The following is a 13469-nucleotide window of genomic DNA, read 5'->3' as shown; positions in this document are numbered from 1 at the left end:
GTAGCCCAGTTCTAATAAAACTCAAGACCGGATAACCAGATTTCAGAGTGTTCTGTTTGGAAGCCTTTACCCAGATGTGTGAATAGCTTCTCCTGCCGTCTGCGGTGCCGTCTGCGTGGGGGACCTCCGGGACAACCTTCTAACCATTTGTGTCAGGAGCCCTGAGTAAATGAGAACAGAAACATGGTGGGGCGGATTTAGCCCTTCCCTGGAAAGGGGATGGTTTCAATACTCTCATCCCACACAGACTTCCAGGGGATGCTTTGAAGGGAGCCTTATGCCAGCAGGCCTTTGAGCTTCCCCGGAAGACGAGGATTGTGTTGTGTGCAGATTTGATTCCAGTGGGCCGAGGAAGGGGAAGTGGAGATGACATGAGGGCGAGGAGGAAGGATGAGAACTGGCTGCTGGCTGTTCTCTTCACCACAAGGCAGTCAGGAGCAGGCATCTTAACTCCCAGTAGTCAATGAATTTGTGGGCCCGTGTGCAATGTATCATTCTAAACCCACCATATCTCTCTTTGATTTGCATATATTAAGAGCAGTATTATATCCTAGCATATCAGGATCTTTTTCAATCTAGCAAAAAAAAAAAAAAAATGACAAAGCCATTTTATTGTCCCTGTCTTCAAATCAGTTGAGCAGTATTAAAGAAGTATTATTTTCATTTATTGTTCTGCCTAGATAATGTGTGGCTAAGTATCTTACTGTTTAAAAATTATTTGTGACTTTTAAGTTTACATAAGAGAAAGGATTCCAACTTTGTAACTGACTTCAACTAGTATCTTTGTTGAGCCATGGTCAGTCATTTTATTAATACACATCTGTTTAGTCAAAGCTATGGTTTTTCCAGTAGTCATGTATGGATGTGAGAGTTGGACTATAAAGAAAGCTGAGCGCCAAAGAATTGATGCTTTTGAACTGTGGTGTTGGAGAAGACTCTTGAGAGTCCCTTGGACTGCAAGGAGATCCAACCAGTCCATCCTAAAGGAAATCAGTCCTGAATATTCATTGGAAGGACTGATGTTGAAGCTGAAACTCCAATATTTTGGCCACCTGATATGAAGAACTGACTCATTTTAAAAGATCCTGATGCTGGGAAAGATTGAAGGTGGGAGGAGAAGGGGTCGACAGAGGATGAGATGGTTGGATGGCATCACCGACTCAATGGACATGAGTTTGGGTGAACTCCAGGAGTTGGTGATGGACAGGGAGGCCTGGCATGCTGCAGTCCATGGGGTCGCAAAGAGTCAGCACAACTGAGCGACTGAATTGACTGACTGACAGAGTCACAGGCCCAGGGACCAACTGAAGAAAGTGATCTGGCTCTGGAATTGACCCTGATGTAGGTCCCACCTCTTTATCTGCATCCCTCAGGGCCAGATGTGATTTGGACTTTGGGACTTCTGAGAATTTAGAGGGGTAATATTGATGCATATCCACTCAGTGAATTGTTCTGATTCAAACATTAGTGTTTCTGCAGCAGAAAACAGCATGACATTTCAGTAATGAGGCAGAAACAACAGACAGCCTTCGGTCTGCAGCAGTTGGGGCTGTGCAAGGGTTTGGGCCAGGGAAGGGCCACAGGAAGGCTGTGATTCAGAGCACTAATTCCAGCGGCAGTGATGTTGACAAAAATTCTAGTGAAACTAGAAATGGAGAAAGCAATTCAAAAACCATTGTAGTATCTTGGTGATGAGAGTAGATACATGGTAATGGGAGTACAAAAGTGAAACAACTTTCAATTTTCAGAGCTTTTTGGATTGAAGACTGGCAGATAAGATATTGTGGACCTGGCACCCGTAGCTAGGATCAAAAGGAAATTACTCTGTCTGTGTCAGCTTTTTTCCCCTATAAAATTAGTAAGTTAGATAAGATTTCTAGGGATTGTAACTTTCCATGAACTGAATGCTCCTGAACTTTAGACTCAGCTTGCTAATTGCACACAGCATTCGGTATAATAGTTTTAAAATATTGTAAGTTTGATGATTAATAAAGCATGGTATGATATACTTTATGCTCTACACTTTAGAATACTCTATCTCAGCTGGCTCAATAGAATATTCTAAAGTGCATATTCATGCCTTATTAATCTTTAAATTTATGTCATTAATGTATTTTTTAACTATTATAAGAATGCTATGGACAATTAGCAATTTGAATGTGAAGTTCAGGATATTCCATGGACAGAGGTACAATCATGGTGTCGCAAAGAGTCAGACACAACTGAGTGACTGAGCATACATCCAAGATGGCTCAGGGGTAAAGAATCTGCCTGCCAGCGCAGAAGATACAAGAGTCATGGTTTCGATCCCTGGGTCGGGATGATCCCCTGGAGGAGGAAATGGCAACCCACTCCAGTATTCTTGCCTGGAGAATCCCATGGACGGAGGAGGCTGGTGGGCTACAGTCCAAAGGGTCACAAAGAGTCGGACACGCTGAGCAACTGTACATACACAGAGCAATTAAAGATGAAACAGACATGGGAAAATGTTTCCAGTAATAGTTGAAAAAAGTGGGTTATAAGACTGTTTACAATAGGCTGTCATTTAAAAATGATACTTGGATGGACTCAAGAATCTACAGAGTATGGTTAACAGTGATCATTTTGTTGGTGTTACTTGGTAGCTAGGAATAATAAACCCACCTAAACTGTCTCAGGTATAAAGCCATCTGTTGAAGATTTACGAACGGGGCACACCAGATAATCTCATGGCCATCTATCTGAAGAGCAATGCAGCAAAGCTGCTGTGATATTGTAAGCAATATTCATTTCTTTTTAATTTAACCATGAGCACCGATTCCTTGTGTATTAAAAGTGTAATTTATTTTTAAGTTTTTTTTTTAAGTTTTTAAAAACTATTTCCTTTATCAGCATCACTGTTGATTCAGTTCTCAGCTAGCACTTTAAGAAACATCTTGCTTCTGCCTTGAGTTCTGCTAGTAACTATTTGTTGTTAAAGCCAATGAAGGCATCTCATAACTCTACCTCTGACAGTGGAAACAAGGACATAATTTTTGTGTGATAACTCTCTTAACTAAGCATAGGCTTTATAGTTTTGTATTATATATACTCTTGCTTTTTAGATCAGAGTGTTTATTTTATGGAGTCAATATTTCCAGTTTACTAGTTATTAAAAATCATTTTTCATAGTTGAGAAGAAATGTGGACAATATGAAAAAATGAATAATATTTTAAAACCACAGCATCTTCTTGGTTATACTTTACATTATCGGTTGCTTCAAAACAATTTATTATCCCAAGTGGGGTGATTTAGAAAAATTCAATTATTGACTGACCACCTAGAAATGTTGTTAACTAACCTCACTCAATCAGCTTGCTGTGTGTCTTCATATTCTTCTTGTCCTCTGTAAACACACTGACTTTTTTATTCAAGAATAAAAGTCCAAAGATGTTTATTGCATTGTTTATAATAACTCCAAATTAGAAACTCATTATTCATCAAAAGGAGACTGCTTGAATAAACCATGGTTTATCCATAGCATTCTTTTTTAGAAATTTTTATTGGAGTATAGTTGCTGTAAACACACATTTTACTCCCATGCTTCTCTATTTGACCCTTCTCTGATATTCCTTGAGACTTTCTGCTTTTTATTTTTTGATTTTATGCTTACCAAGAGATGTTTGTATGTGTTCCCAAAGTTGATGGTGCTAGTTGGAATCATGTAATTTAATTAAATATTACATAAACCAATGAAATATAAGTATTAAGACTTGGTTCCATTAAAACCAAGTAGAAATTTTTGGTAAGACTTGATAAATACTAGTTGGAAAAAAATCCTATAATTGAAATAGATGTGGGTGAAGCAATTAAAAAATATTGAGGAAAGTATAAGTCTAGGAGGATTTTGCCTTCACCTTTCTTGGACTGAAAAGCACTGCAATATGGGAGGATGTATGCAGGAAAGACACTGGAAACTTCAGAAGGAAGAGGTTCACTCTGAGACAAGAGGCCTTGGCCCTGTATCAAAAACAGAGAAATTGTCATTCACTGACATATCATCAAATACAATGTATAAGGTTAGTCTTTATTGTTTTTTTGTGAGTCTCTGATTTAACTCTTTATATAATTTAAAAAATTGGGGAGGGACAAGATGGGGTAGGAGGTTAAGAAAAACAAGCTACTATATATAAAATGAATAGGCTACAGAATATATTGTACAGCACAGGGAATACAGTCCGTGTTTTACAGTAACTATGAATGGAGTATAATCTTTAAAAATTGTGAATCACTTATGTTGCGCACCTGAAACCTGTATGACGCTGTCAATGAGCCTTGTCTGTGCTCCTGCTCGGTCGTGTCCCTCTTTGCAACCCTGTGGACTGCAGCCCACTAGACTCTTCAGTCCATGGGATTTTCCAGGCAAGAATACTGGACTGAGCTGCCATTTCTTCCTCCAGGGGATCTTCCTGACCCAGGGATTGAACCCACGTCTCCTGTGTCTCCTGCATTGCAGGCAGATTCTTTACCTGCTGAGCCAATGGGGAATATTGTAAATCAATCATACCTCGGTTAAAAAAATGTATAGAAAAAAATTTGATCCCAGTTGCATTGAATATGAAAACATCAACTGTATTGACTGTTAACTAAGTTGAGAAAAAAAAGTAATTTTGACCATAACAGAACTTGATTTACATTATCAATTTCTCTTAATATATCAACAGATCTCATTTTAATTTTTTTTATAAAACCAAAGTTTTACAAAGTGAGCCATATTTTAAAAGCAGGGAAAATCTGCTGTTTAGAAGAATCCTTCAGTGACTTCATTTCTCAAGCAAACTAATTTACAAAAAGAAAAAAAAAATCATGATTTCCTATACTAGATTTCTAGAAGCCAAAATAATATTTTAGTTATTTTTTAATCTCTAGTTCTTCACCAATTCTATATAATTTGAGGCAATTGGATTTTTATTTCCAGTACTCTGTGTCATTCAGAATAAAGACCTGCTATTTAGCTACAATGGCTTCTTGGGAAATCCAAGAGATAAAAAAGCTTTACATAGCCTTATATTAACTGTTAAATGTCCCTGGTTCTGATAAGTCTCTTCCCTGGCCCTCAGAAGCTATTGTGTTTGTTTTCCTGTAGGGTTATCCGAAGTTTAACACACTGAGAATTCTATTACTGTCAGATGCTCATCCAAACTTCTAGTGGAAAGGAGCGTGTACTTTTAATTAAATGTAGACTTTTCCTTTCAGGTGTAGTTGCAGAAAGCTTCCTTCATTGTTATGCTCTTATTCTATAAGTCAAGGGAGTTGGTATAAGACTGTCATAAAGATCACTGCTGGTAACATCCAATTAAAGTATAAAGAACTCTAAATGTATGCTTGAAATCTTATATGGCACTAGGATTGAATAATAGGCAAAATGTTGGAATTATGCCACATTTTTGGTGTACAGGGAAAAGATTTTACAATGATAATGACTGAAAAAAATATTAGACTTGAAATCATAGTACTTTGTGTAATTTGAAAGTAATATGGATAGGACCTGGTGAGGCTGAATAGTGATGGAATGAAAGGTCCTAGGTGATAGTGATGTTTAATGGACCTAGCTTGGGTGACTAGGTCAAAACAAAATCATAACCACACTTGAATAGTGTGATCCCCTTACTGATCCCTTTTAAATTAATATGGCATACAAATAAAGTATTTTGTGTAGAAGCATTCAGGGAATTGTTTCATGTTTATAGTCAATCTTCCATTTAAAAAACACAAGAGCTATTTACTTATTAGTAGAAAATATGAGGCATTTGTCTCAGAATCATTTAAAACTCCTTAACACTGAAAAAAAATAATTTGAATATTAATTGAAGAAGCCATAGTGCTTAGTAAAATGTAGCTAAAATGTAATGGTAATTTTAGACTTCATATTTAAAATATGGAATTGTGTTTCCTACACACAATGGATTATAGGCAAAATGGTTGCATAACTTATTTATCTTTGTTTTAAACTGCTTTGTACATCCTAAAACAATTTTGCAATCAGAATTATCAGCCCACTAAGCATCAAGGAGTTTGTTTTGTTAATTGCTCTTGTTAAAACTAATTACCATGGGGTGGAGTGGCTATGAAGGGGAGGAATGCCCAAGAACCAGCAAGGGAAGATTTTAGGGAGAGGTCCAGTGTGGCGTGAGTGGGCAAAAGCAGACCTCAGAAGACTCGGTAAATCACTTAGGCTTGGGAAACTGTTACATTTGTTTTTAGCCAGTGAAGTTATTTTCAAGTGCTGTTGTCAGAGGTAGATTCCTCCCTTCTTCCATAAATATGCACGTTTTTATGTCTGTGGCTTCTGTCCAGGAACATTTTTTAATGTTCCATGAACTAGGGTTGAGCAACTTTCTCTAGACAAAGAGCCTATGGCAGTGCTTCATTCACAGGTGGGATCCGAGAACCATTTTTTATCCATTCATGAAATGCACATTAATCAGCCATATACGCCCAGCACTGTGCTGAGTGGTAGGTATTCTAAGATGCCTGGGATTGCTTGCAGGGCAGTAGGTAGCAGATCTTAGAGACAGGTCCTCCCTCAGTTCATGGGTAGAGCATGAGCCAAAAAGTGGTACACGTGAAGAAATGGAGCCCGGGGACACAGCCTGGCCTGGAAGCCAGATGTCCTAGCCACGCCTGGCACTACCACCCTCCCGCATCTCTTCAGCAAGGAGTACACTTGAGTAACCCAATATCCTGTATGGACTGTCGTGTTAGTCTTAGCTGGTTGGGGATTCTGAAATTAAAAATGTTTTGAAGAATGCCTGGAATCATATGAATGAATGTGTATATTTCATACTCATCACAATTTGAAGCATAATGTCTCACACTGTGTTTTTATTTCTATTTTGTAAAAACTCCTCTCCTAAGGAAGAGAGGGACACTATCACTGGAGAAAACGTGAATCTGGCAGAAACTTTATATTAGTGTAAAGTAGATGTTCATGAAGTAGAGGTCAATAAGGAGATAAACCTTTGATTTGTTTAAATATATTCTGAGTAGGACATCAAGATGAATTGGTGTCACTTGTCTGATGAGTGAAAAGCTTTGGGAGAACATTGAACTAAGCAGTGAGGTAGTCACGATTAGTTCTTTCTCACTGGGTAAATGTGTTTACGTTTTTCCACTGGTATTTATACTACTTAATGTGTTGTACCAGATAAATCTACTTCCCGAGTCCATCTCTCAGCTTGTTCTCCTCTCTTTAGAGCTGACAAATGATTTGACTTTGACACAGTTTATCAGTTGAGCCCCTGTGGGGTGCTGCCAGCCACTGGCTCAGAAGAAAAAGTGAGTTTTCTGCAATATTTTGTTCCCAGTTCCTCTACCTAGAAGTGCATAACTCAGGGACTGATTTTGAGGGCTGCGAACTGTTTTACCTCCTGTCACATATTTATGTTTTCAGCCCAAGACACGCTCTTGATCATTGCCTGGTAGGGTCACCGTAAAACTGCATCCAATGAGGCACAACTTTCAGTTTTACCAGAAGGGTGAAATTAAACCAATTTGGTGACTGTTATACCTCTGATGCTGAAGGGCACTGAAGATGCCTTACACGTGCCAAACAATTAAAAATAAAAACTCGTCCCCCAGAACGACTGCAATCCCGGAGGCTGCATCTCTTGACAGGGCCAAGAGGGCAAGCAGATGCCTTTTTCATTTTGTGTCAATGTTTCTTAATGTGCATTCACATTAAGAACAAAAGGCAATAAACTTGAGTTCAACACCATGGGTCAGTCAGGCAGAACTTTAAAAGTTTTATTTTTTAAGCTTTATATTATAACATTTTGTTTACAATACTAAAGAACATATTATAATGTACCCTTGTGACCTAGTTCAACTCAAGACCTGGGTTGTTTCACCTGTACCCCAACATGAGGGGTTTTGAAGCAAATCCCAGAAAGCACGATTGCACACATCAGGATTTCGGTGTGTATATCTGAAATACAAGGATTTCTTTCAAAAACAACCAAAAAAATTATTGTACTTATAAAAGACAGATTACTGTATATACTCTTGAGGATACTGAGTAAGGCAAGAATACATGGTTCCAATAAAGATTTTCAGCATTCAGAATAGAACCTAAGGGCCAAAACTGTATTGCAAAGACAACTTTGCTCCCTTCCTAAGATTCTGAAAGGAGAGCATGCACACACAAGCGGGCACCAAACTGGCATTTAAAGCTCTGTTGTTGAGATAGAATTATATGCTTTGCGGTGCTGGGTGAGAACGAATGCTTTCCTCTAAGTAGTTGGTGGTGGCAGCGTAATTAGTGAGATGTCAGCCACAAATAGAATCACCCAGGCAGATACTCCGCACGCATGAGCGCATGCAGATTTGGCAGCCAGCAGTGATCTAACAGTTGGATCCTCTGTGGCACGGGTGCCACTTGTGGAGTCTGATGCCAAATGCAGTTTACTCACTGGTGTGTCCGAAAGCAAGATTAGCTGTTACTGATTAATAAACTGTCTGAGGCCCCAGAGGTATTGATTTGGAGGGAGCCTTTTGTTCCGACACCCCGCTCCCCGCCAACACCCTTCCTTCTCATCTCCTTGAGCTATGAGGAAGAGGGGGAAAGAGAAGAGAAAAAGAGGTCCAGATGGGAAGAAAAGAATGCTGGAAAGATCCTGTAGGAAGTAGGTCAGGTACTTTGGAGATTAGAGTAGCGTGCTTCATCCTGAATGCTGGAGCCGGGGACAAGTAGCATACAATTAGAAGGAATTAGAACAGCAACAAGTAGCTTGGGTTTATCAGCTTTAATTGTCTATTGTCAGGACAGAGCTCTCCTCCCGAGGATCACGGTGGCGGGCTACATCCTAATACTTCTAATGGACCTCCATTGTGGGATTATCTCTCCTAAAGACCAGTGCCTGTTCTTTTAAAAGGAGCCGTTGGGAAGCCAGCCTGAAAAAACTCGAAGCCCTGGCTCTCCCTGTGATTGGTCCCATTCTAGGGTAATGCTGGGCTGCCCTTCTGTCCCCAGGGGAGCACCTTAAGGGGGAAGATGCCTAGTGAACATTAACCCCTCAGCCCCTGCTTCCCCTGCGTATTTGCAGGAAACAATGGGCTGTAGATGGAGATCAGATAAGCCAGGACTGCCGGCTGCGATCTCCACACTGTCTTCTTGTTAAAAGGTTTCCTTAGTCAATAACCGAGAGTTTTTCAAAAGATAAGATGCCTGTTAAATTAGGTTTGTCATTGTGTTGCCTTCCCTTTCCTCCATCACCTCTCAACCCCTCAGGTGAAGAAAGCGCTGAAGGGAGAGGTCACCAGTCTCCAAATCCAGGCACTGAATCAGGCAGGTTTACTTTTATTCGTGTGACCACCAGTTCAGAATGTAAAAGGGTCTACAGTAGGTGAGTCTCCTCCCTCCCCCTTTCCCAGCCCACCTGGACTTGGTGTGTTGGTCCCTCAGTCACGTTTGACTGTGACTGCATGGACTGTAGCCCACCAGGTTCCTCTGTCCTTGGAATTCTCCAGGCAGGAATACTGGAGTGGGTTGCCATTCCCTTCTCCAGGGAATCTCAACCCAGGAATAGAAACCAGGTCTCCCACATTGCGGGCAGATTCTTTACCATCTGAGCCACCAGGGAAGCCCTGTACTTTGGGCCCCACAGGTGCTTAAGAATCCAAGGATTTGACACTAAATGGAGAGCCTAGATCTGGTTTTGCTCACTGTCTGAGCAGAGGCTTGTCTGCCGGCTGGCATGAGCCAGCTCCACAGCTTATGGTAGAGCCAAGTATGGAAGAAGAGCCAGGAGAGATGAGCTTTCTGCTTCCTGACCTCTGCCCCTCAGCTTCCTCCGAAGGAAAATAAAGTGTTGGGCTAGGACTGGGGTCCTCAAGGCTGGAGGGTTATGAAATCCCCTTTGGAGCAGAACGGGGGGTGGGGACATCTTTCTGTCTTTAAACAAATTACAAGGGTCCTACCTTCCCCACCCCCACACCCCCACTCTGTTTGGCAGGGTGTTCAAAAGATTTCACTGTTAATTCTGTCTCTTCCTAACTCACACTAGCACATAAAAATTAAGCCTCCACAACCTCGAATCCTTGCTTAGAAAGGATGAGAAGAAACGTCAATCTCGTTTTTAATTAGAAATCATTCTTCCCTGATCTTTTGTTGAACACTCCGGGGCTTCAGAGAAGTGGAGTGTGGCAGGCCCAGCCATGGGGCATATTTTTCCATTCCTTGGAGACGGCTCCTGCCTGCGAGGGCTCTCCTGGGCTCAGGGCTGTTCTTCCAGTTGCTGTGCTTCTCTTCAGCCCACCTTTGTTTTTAAGACAACTTGCCCCTCTTTCATCTCCCTCTGCTGAAACATCCACTCTGCTGAAACATCCTCTCTGCAACCCTCCTTTGTATGTAAGTCCACCTTGGATCTCCATTCCCCACCTTCAGTGTGATTTCTCCTCCCACTGGAAGGTGCCAGAAGTAAGCTTCCGCCCCAGGTCTTCCTCCCCCTGTGTGACTACTGCTCTTCCTCTTCCGTAAATGAAGAGAAGAGCTAAGAGGAAGCTGAGTTTCAGGATGGACACCTTTCCTGTTGCGCTCTTACTCCCTTATTTACAGTTCCTATTTTGTCTTCTGTTTGTTTGTTTTATGTCTTTGTCCCATCAAATGCAAGATTAGGAAATGTTTTCCGGATTCAGAAATGATCTTCCTTCCTGTGTCTTTCCTGCAGCCTTTCCAGACATTTAAATCCCCCTCTTGTCTGACTATTGGATAAAATAGATACATAATTAGAAAGAAACACCAATATTGGAAACCCACCTTGGTTGCCCCATAAATCTCATAGAACTGATTATAATTGCTATTGTTGTTTATTAAGTGGCTGGATGTCAAACTCATGAATAATTTAAACATATGTAAATTATTCAGTAAGAACACAACTATATGTCTGAAGGCTGCAAGGACACTTAGGCAGGATGAGACACAAGTGATTCTGTCAATCCTGAAACCTCAGACATTGTGTGGGTTTTATAAAGTCCTCTGGATGGCACTTACCAGTTCTTTATTCCTAAGAAGGGGAGGGACCTCAGCTTTGGTTCTTCAATTTACTTAATTTGTGTTTCCCCTATTTAAGAAGTCAAAACACTGATCTCATTTCAAAACACCCACAGTCCCCTCAGATCACCATCCCAAGGTTTAGGCCCTGAATAGGTTGGTCCAGAGTCTTGGAGTTGTGAGCTGTGTCACCAGAAGGAAGCCTGGTACTATTTTTAAACTGATGCAACCCATCACTGAAACATATCATACACATATCATACCAATGACACATACACTGCATTGTAACATAGCATGTGTCATACATACATTCTCTCTCACTCACACACATCCTTGCCCTTCTTGTCCGGCTTTAAAAAAGGAAGGCAGCCAACACGCCGAGCCCAGTGATTTGAGTTGAAAAGGCTGTTAACGTGTAAAAACCAAGTGCCCCTTAGTGCTCAGCTTGGCTTTGAGACATGTGGGAGGGCTTCAAAGCTGCGGTGCCCCTCTTTTTGAGCTCAGACTTGCAGTTGGTCCCCAAATGTTTACCAGCAGGAAGATGCCTGACTTACAGGAAGTGGGAAGTGGGTGTGGGGGGTAAGGGTGGGTGGGTGGGTAGGGAGTGGGGAGAGGAGGGTGGGGGGTGTTCTCTTGATGTGGTTAGTCTGTCATTGACCTTGTTTGGGTAGAGCAGGAGTTGAATTAGAAAATGAAAACACGTTTCATCTTAGGCACATTTCATCCCATTTTTTACTTTCCTTAGGAAAAAAAAAAATTATTTTTTCCCCCCAAGTGGAGTCAGGTCTCCAAATTTGGTACTGAGTTTCCTTTCATTCTACAAGAGTCTTCGCTCACACTCATCTGGCCGCCTACACTGCAACTCCCAGACCACCAAGGATGGGCCAGGCCCAGTAGCTGAGACTGAATAGCAGAGACTTGTCAAGCCGTTGTGATGACACCATCAAAGGGAATAGATAGGGGTTTCTGAGAGCCCAGCTGTTCGGATCATTTATGATTTTGCTGCCATTGTGAACACTCTTAAGGAGAGGACTCTGCCTGAGAAATGCTGATTAATAAAGGTAACTGAGGTTGGCTTTTTTTTTTCTTTTTGGCGTTCTAACAGGGCGGGAAATAATATAGTGACTAAAAATGCACCAAGGTATTACTTAGAAATGAACATTTTGAGACTTAATATTCCAGACAGTCGCAGCCTCTGATAGCTTTCTCTGCACAGCAGTACCAGTGCTGACATCTGCCTGCTTGTCAGCTTTCTAAATGCTATGCTCGGGCCTTCTAGAAGCGGGAGAGTGAAGTTCAGAAGGCCACCCCCTCTTCTTCTCCTCCAGCACTTTTGTGCTGGACATAGGTGTGACTGTATGAACCTACTTTTTCTTATGAGGGGGCATGCTTCCTTCATCTTTTCTTCCCTTTTTTTTTTTTTTTTTTTTGCAGCTTTCATTTTAAATTATATTATGGCTGACCTTTGACTGCTATGATTACAATAAAAATGGTTAGGTTTGTGCTTTTGGTATCATTGGAAGGATTTTCTAGTTCAACAGTCTGTGTGTCTTTTTTCTTGAAAGCTCCAATCGTGCCTTCTCCAGCTCAGCTGGAGCACCTGGAACTAATTTTAGGGTTGCCTGGCTAAGCCCCACACTGGTATTTGAAGTTTGCGTCCTCCCTAGACTCAAGCCCATTTCACCACCTCTGAAGGTGAGTGCAGGCTGATATTAATTAACAGTGAGTTGATTCACTGGCATCTTCAAGTCATTAAAGTAAATATTTGGTTTAAAATAGCCTCTTCCCATCTCAACTATCCAACTTTTTGCCCCTTTCCTTCCTCCACTGTGGTTGACTCACCAGCCCTTGGAGGGTGTATGTGGCCTAAGAACAGTTTGATTCTAAAAGGGAAGTGAAATACCCTAACATCTGCAGGCGAGACTGACTGAACAGCAGGCCGGCCTTCAGTGTGACTACGTCGGGGTTTTTTGCCCATTGTGGCGCTGACTCAGCATCAGTTAATAAACCCTCTCAAGAAGGCTGGATTTCTCTTGTTTAATTATCATCTCGGAGCTTTCTGAGAACTCTTTTAACAAATTGTTCATTCAGTTTTACACCCCCTAGCACATCTGCCAATTCAAAGTCCTGTTTCCTCTGGGTGCTAGCGTCCCCTCTGGCCTAACATATAATCACAGGTCATCAGGCAGTGATGGGGACTGTGTTACTTATGTCCCCTAGTGGGAATTTAATTGTTCTGTACTACAGAGATTGAGGAAGGATTTTAGACACAAATAACATTTCCTGCCAGATAATCTTTTACCTCCCCTCTACCCGCCCACCCCCCCCCAAAAAATTCTAGAAACGTTTCCTAAAAGAGAGAAAAGAAATTTTAAAGATAAATATTTTTATGGTTGAGTTGGGCTTTGTTTGGCTTTGTTTCTTCCTGTAAACAAATACTCACATGTCCACTTCATTGTA

This window comes from Cervus elaphus, chromosome 28 (genome assembly GCF_910594005.1).
Source record: "Cervus elaphus chromosome 28, mCerEla1.1, whole genome shotgun sequence".
Lineage (NCBI taxonomy): Eukaryota > Metazoa > Chordata > Mammalia > Artiodactyla > Cervidae > Cervus > Cervus elaphus.
The sequence above is the reverse complement of the archived record's forward strand: the minus strand, read 5'-3'. Positions refer to the sequence as shown.